Raw genomic sequence first — 7,500 nt, forward strand, 5'->3', positions numbered from 1 at the left:
CAAATAATGATGACGAGTAAGAAAACAATGAATCGAGAGTCAGTTACCATGGTGAATGATAAGTCTTGATCTACCCTGGGGCTAAATCGTTATATAATGCTTCACGTTCCCACAGGTATCTAGTAAATGATAAGGTGATATATTATCAAGCAATTAGGCATATCTCAAAAACCACTCAACTACTACTATGAATGTTTAGACATATTATGTACATGGACACAAAGATTTCAAACATGTCAAAGGTGGTCTTGAAATGTCAAATTCTGATTTTTACAAGTGTTTGTGAGTTTGCTTTTGAGCGCAGACGACACTCGCGGGAAACGGGGCAACAGGGCAACAGGGACAGTAGTAAGGCGCGTTTTTTACCAAGGCTTATTTGACGAGTGTGATAACGCATTACTTTGATTGAAAAGTTACAGAGAACAGATCATTGTGCAATCCAGTCGTAAATCTAAAGTGCAGTAAGAAACGAAAATGTAATAAAAACAAAAGAGATTAAAGTATTATTTAAAAGTGCTTCTTTGATTATGTGAGATACTTATTCTGTCCCCAAGGGACGTGCGTAAGCTTGCTATAACAAGATTGTGTGCGGATGAACATCCTCATTTGTCATGTTTTGTTAAATGCTCGATTATTTACGTACTATACATACAAAGTATTAAGAAAGTACTGTGTAACATTATACATAGTCAATACGCATTCAAACTTAAAGAGTAATGTAAAGAAGACATTTGACTGTATAATTAAGTACCACTCCAAGTTTTGTTAAGGATAAAATATTCTTGTTTCGTTTGGTTAAATATATTTTTAATATACGTCTGTTTTTAAAAACTATGCAGCACTTTCTTAACACTTCTAAGCCAATAAATATTTGATCTTAATGAAGCACTGTTAATATGTTATCTGGTCAAAATTGTCTAGAATTGATTACGAATGAACTAATGGAATGAATGAATGAATGAATGAATGAATGAATGAATGAATGAATGAGTGGATGGATGGATGGATGGATGGATGAATGAATGAATGAATGAATGAATGAATGAATGAATGAATGAATGAATGAATGAATGAATGAATGAATGAATGAATGAATGAATGAATGAATGAATGAACAGAATGAATGAAATAAAGAAATAATGAATGAAGTAGTTATCTACTGCAGATATTGGTGTTAAAAGAAGCAGCTATCTACTGCTGATTTTTGGTATTGACGAGGTAACTATATCCTACTGATAGTGGTGCTGATGAAGCATCTACCTACTGCTGATATCGGTGCTCGTAGTTAACTACTGCTTATTCATGTACACACGGAGCAGCTATCAACCAAATTTGAAATTTAGAGGTGGGTGGCACACAATTTGGTTAACCTTTATGTGATCCAAATACCAAACGATTTCTGTTGAAATGTCTTTGGTAGCCCGAACTTTATCCTAGCCTGCATCTTTTTTAATCAAAATTCTACATTCGCTATAATGTCAAATAATGATGACGAGTAAGAAAATAATCAATTGAGTCAGTAACCATAATGAATGATAAGTCTTGATCTTTCCTGTAGCTAAATAATAATATAATGTTTCACTATCCACACGGGTATCTTGTATATAAATAATAAGGCGATACATTATCAAGTAAATTAAGTATAATCTTAAAAACCACTCAACTATTACTATGCATGTTTAGACATATTTATGTCCATGGGCACAAAGATTTCAAACATGTCAAAGGTGCTCTTGAAATGTCAAATTCTGATTTTTATAAATGTTTGTGCATTTACCTTTGACCCTTAGGGGTGGTGCAATAATTATGTGTACCCTGGGGGTGAATTCTCAAAATGGTCTGCCAAAATCGCTTGCCCCCCTTTGGCTGTGCCAAAAATCTTTGCCCCCCCCTTTCGACGTGCCAAAAACCTTTGCCCCCCCCTTTTGATGTGTCAAAAAAATCTTTGCCCCCCCTTACACATGCAAGATTTTGGGGAACCCGAATTTAAAACATTAAATTGTCTTATCATATAATGCGAGAGCGCAGCGACAGGAAATTTTCATATTTTTCATATTAGAAACGGTACCACAATATCTGTGCCAAAATTGCTTGCCCCCCTTTCGACCTGCCAAAATCACTTCCCCCTTTTGACCTGCCGAAAATGCTTGCCCCCCTTCTGGCCTGCCAAAAATCTTTTGCCCCCCCCTATAATTCCCCCCCCGGGGGTACACATAATTATTGCACCACCCCTTAGAACGCAGACGACACTCGCGGTAAACGGGCCAATAATAGACAGTAGTAAGGCGGGTTTTTACCAAGGCTTACTTGACGAATGTGATAACGCATTATTACTTTGATTGAAATGTTATAGAGAACAGATCACTGCGCAGTTTTGGAAATTTGGTTAATTCCTGTTGTAAATCTAAAATGTAGTAAGAAACGAAAATGTAATAAAAACAAAACCGATTAAAGTATTTTTAAAAGTGCTTCTTCAATATAGTGAGATATTTATTCTGTCCTTAAGGGACGTGCGTAAGCTTCCTTTAAAAAGATTGTGTGCGGATGAACTTTCTCATTTGTCATGTTTGGTAAATGCTCGATTATTTACGTACAATACATATTTAAAGTATAAAGATGCTACCGCATAACAGTATGCATAGTCAATAAGCATGAAAACTTGAATGTGTAACTAAGTACCACTCCAAATTTTAAAAGTCGTTGGGTAGGAAAAACCTCCATTGTACATTTTAGCTGTTACTCATTTCTTAAACAAAACAGAGAACAGTACAAAATGTCATTTTATTGCAGGATAATTCAAACTCACGTAATCTCACGTAACTAATCAAATACAACATAATTGAAGAGTTAGGCAGTTGTTGTGTCCCCTGCAAAATGACAATAACTTCAAATTTGACATTTTGTATTGTTCCCTGTTTTGCGAAATAAGTAACAGTGACAAGTTACATAAGAGGTTTTTCCTGCCCATCAACGAAATATTCTGTTTTTGTGTTGGTTGGATATGTTTTGAAAGTTTTATACAACGCTTTCTCTACTCTTCAAAATCAATAAATATTAGATCTGGATGAAGTAATATGATAGCTCTATTAAAAAGTCTTCTGGTTATTGTTCCGTGACTCAACAAGTGAATGAACGAATCAATCAATCAATCAATCAATCAATCAATCAATCAATCAATCAGTCAATCAATCAATCAATCAATCAACAATCAACCAATTAAGCAATCAAGTAATCAAACAATCAAGCAATCAAGCAATCAAGCAATCAATCAATCAATCAATCAATCAAGCAAGGATCAATCAATCTCATCTTGACTGATCTTTATATCCCAAATTCACAGCAACGGTATGCGGGGTTTTGTGATGTGGTCGGATGTAATGTTGCCTGAATTCTTATTCATGCGCATGGATAATTCAGCGTGAAAAATATCATTTAATCCACTCTGTCACCTATAATGTAACAGACGTGGTATCAGGCAAAGTTGGTAGGTGATAGAGCATGATTTTCGCAAAAAGGTGCAACATTCAGTACAGTAGGTCTGTCACATTTAATGCTGTACTATGATATATCATTCCACTATCGTGGATTCAACTTGAAGTTCATCCGTCCTTTCCTGATTACATATTATACATTTTTAGAAAAGGGTTAATCTTAAAGTCATTTATGTTGCTGTCCACAAGAAAAAAATCAACTTTTATTTGATACAGATCTCACCAGATTTGAAACTAAGAGGCGGAAGTTATTTCAAGAAATGCAAATCAACTTTTCGAGCCGAGCATTGGTGTTTAGATTTTACAATAACGAGACACACACAGTCTCTACTCCCCATTCCAGAAAAAAAATACAGCAATAATTATTTGGAATTAAAAGAAATACATACTGTTTTGCCAGATAAAAAACGGCATGGCTAAATTCTAATTTTTAGTTAGTTCTAACTGGCAATATAAATATTTCGCCGATTTTTTTTAAAATAAGGGCCAAAAACGTAACTTTTTGGGGTATTTTTTTGTATGTGACAATCAAGGTCTTAGACTTATACTAAGACTTATTCAGGTTATGCATTATAATTTTTGAAAAACACATTTTCATATATCTTTATTTATATCTTTTTAATTATTAAAGGAAGTGTCCGGTAATCACAACATTAAGCCTTATATAATTATCAAGCACGAATCACATGGTTTTATTTCAAACAAACTCATATTAACCATAAAAACGAATAAAAACAGCCATCTCTCAACACGCGATATTCAAAATTCCCGCGCCGAAATTGTCTAGAGCAGTGACGTCCCAATAGTCCAATGAAGCCTGTCGACAAATGAGCACAAATAACCATGATGTCACTGCTCTAGAACATTTCGGCGCGGGAATTTTGAATATCGCGTGTTGAGAGATGACTGTTTTATTCGTTTTATGGTTAATATGAGTTTGTTTTGAATAAAACCATGTGTTTGATAATTATTTTTCTAACATATAAGACCTAATGTTGTGATTGCCGGACACTTCCTTTAAAGTTAACTATAAAATATATAATTTATGAGCAAACTTGTAGCCTGTACGCCAAATATTGAATGCTTAGACTTGAATCAAGTCTGAATTTTGTAACTGCTATTGTTCAAAATTGCATGTTTTTGGCCCATTTCCCCTTAAATTGCCAAAGTATTTAAATTGGATTTTTCTTGCCAGTTAGAACTAACTTAAACATTAAGATTTAGCTATATATTATGTTAATAATACTATTTGTTTCAATCCAAAAACATTAGTGCTGTATTTTTCTGGAATGGGGAGTAGATACAAAACCAATCCGATATAAGTTGTGATGTATCAAATGAATCAGAGTTTGTACGCGGAGGGAAAACACTGGTCTCCCCAAGACAGAATAACATTAGCTGGTGATTTATGTAAATGTACATCATGGGTTGACCTATATTATTGGTGTTAAGTTTAAATACAAGAAATTTGGCACAGGTGAAAATGTCTAGGTGAATTAATCACCTCTGATATCAGAAATGGCTTGAAATATCATCAACGAAATGTAAATGTAAATACAGTGCAACAATAAAAGTGATAATCATACGCCCGGGAAATACAGGCCCATCTTGTTGTTTTCTGTAATTTCGAAAGTAATGGAAAAGCTTGTCAACAAGACGTTTAAAAACCTAGATAATTAAAACTATTATGATACCTTTCTAAATTCGTAATAGCTGGGCCATGAAATTCAAATATTGAACTTCACCTCAACATGTTTTGTGTTATTGAGATACAATGTACGATATGCCAGATCTCTTCAAAGATGCATTTAGCTGTTTACATTCAAAATGTTTGTGTTTCTTGGCAGTCAAATTAATAGGATTGAGGGCTGAGCATGAAATGCAAGGACAGTCCTACTCCCTATTCCCGAAAAATAGAGCACTAAATGTTTTGGATTAAAAAAAATATTATCAAGTTCTGCAAAAATGAAACATAGCTCAATCCTAATCATTAATTTAGTACTAACTGGAGATAAAATAAAAAGTTCACTATTTTACTAATTTCTTGACAAAAGAGCCCAAAACTTCCTTTTTTGGCATGTTTTCTGACAATCGCGTCACACAAATCAAAGAATTGGAACAAGTCTAAGCATTCAAAATAGTAAATATGAACCGAACTTTTGTTCTAATTCTCACTTTTACTGTGTTACTATAGTTATAAAAAATGAAACAAGTAAATACAAAAAATTAGAATGCATAAACTGAAATTATTCTTTGGGTTTGATTGTCACATCATACGAAAAACACCCTAAAATGCATGTTTTACTTTTATTACCAGTTAGGACGAACTAAAGGATTCGGATTTAGCTATTTTTCATTTGGCAAAACAGGATAATAATTTTTTATCCCAAAAAATTAGTGCTATATTTTTCTGGAACAGGGAGTAGTTATAGTCAAGATTAAGGAATTAAACTTTAATTTAAAGAGAAGGAGATCGGCCAGTGTCACCTATTACGTAACATGTCCTAGCACTTGCACTCGTCGTCCGCTGAAATTCTAGCCTTTTATTTTACAAGAAAAATCGAAACATCAAATAGACGGTATTTGTGAGGGAAGATGCATGGTAGAGTCCCAGGTGTGTTCTAAGATGGGCAGAATGTTCACCAAGGGGGATGTTTTCTGACGTCAATGTTGACTCAATATGGCTGGTCTATTGTTTTAGGCATTTGACCATAGTTAATTGGGTACGTAGACTTGAGAATGTGAGTACAGACGTAACATGATGCTGTTAACATTGTGCCATACACAAAGGTTTATAATCTAGTCTGTGTATTATGTTATCATCGCAAACTTACATGTCGCCTTTGTGATCATTTAACTAGACGGGAACAATCGTTGAAGGACCATGCGAATAATATGACAAGCCAAAAGAGTCATATATATATGAAACAAGAATATCAAGGTGCATTTAATGTGTGTTAAAATTAAAAGGACGATTGATGTACTTGAACAAACAGGAGGTCTTCAATGTTGATGAGAATTATTTGTATTGATAAATGAAATCAGTTGAATTAGGATTGTATTCAATATTTTACATACCTGGATGTTCACCAAAAGCCAAATGATTGCTTCATAAACTACATTCTACCTTTTCAACTGCTATTACAATTACCACAAAAAAACTAGGAAGATCATTCAATCTTTTGTTTTCGCAGTAGTACAGATAGCCTTCATTGGGTGAATCTTCGGATGAAAATCACACTGTTACGCTGTTAAAAATGATATACCCGTATCAACGAACCACGTGGAAACCTTGCACAGTGTAGACTAACAAATAGCTCCATGATTATGACTAATATCCTCAACAGAGCATCGAAGTAACATATTTTTAGAGCATTCCAGTTCCTTGTGGTGTCTTGAAAGATGCATTTTTGCTCATGGTTGATGATATGCAAACTGTAGTCATTTTAAAGGAAAGGTGAACATTGATGGCGCTATTTATATCACATATTATTTGCATCTTTAGAAGGGGTAGGCATTTGTAAAATGGCATTATAACCTCGGAAAAAAGACAAACAAATGGCAAGAAATGTAAATATCATGAAATGTAAGAAATTACTCATATTATTTGGCTAATTTAAATTTTTTTAAAGTTACGCAAATAACGCCCTTAATTTGCAAACAAGTGTGCAGTTTATAAAATAAAAATTACCACAAGAAAGCGAAAAGAAGAATGATTTGATATTGAAACGAGAATCTATGTTAAAAAATAGCTATAAAATATATGTGTATATTAGTCATATTTGTGGGATAATGTTTGGTATTGTCCTGGTCTAGAATATTGAACATTATATAATTCTTTGTTAGAAAAATTAATAAATGATCACATCAAACAACCGTGCATGCTATAGTAGGCAATCCTGTCTTGGTTGTAGTGTTTCCAGATGATGCCGCCCAAGCCATAACGAATTCTATACATTATTGCTAGGCGATTATGTCGAGGATATACTCAAGATCTTACAAAGTGGAT

This window comes from Amphiura filiformis, chromosome 6 (assembly GCF_039555335.1).
Source record: "Amphiura filiformis chromosome 6, Afil_fr2py, whole genome shotgun sequence".
Lineage (NCBI taxonomy): Eukaryota > Metazoa > Echinodermata > Ophiuroidea > Amphilepidida > Amphiuridae > Amphiura > Amphiura filiformis.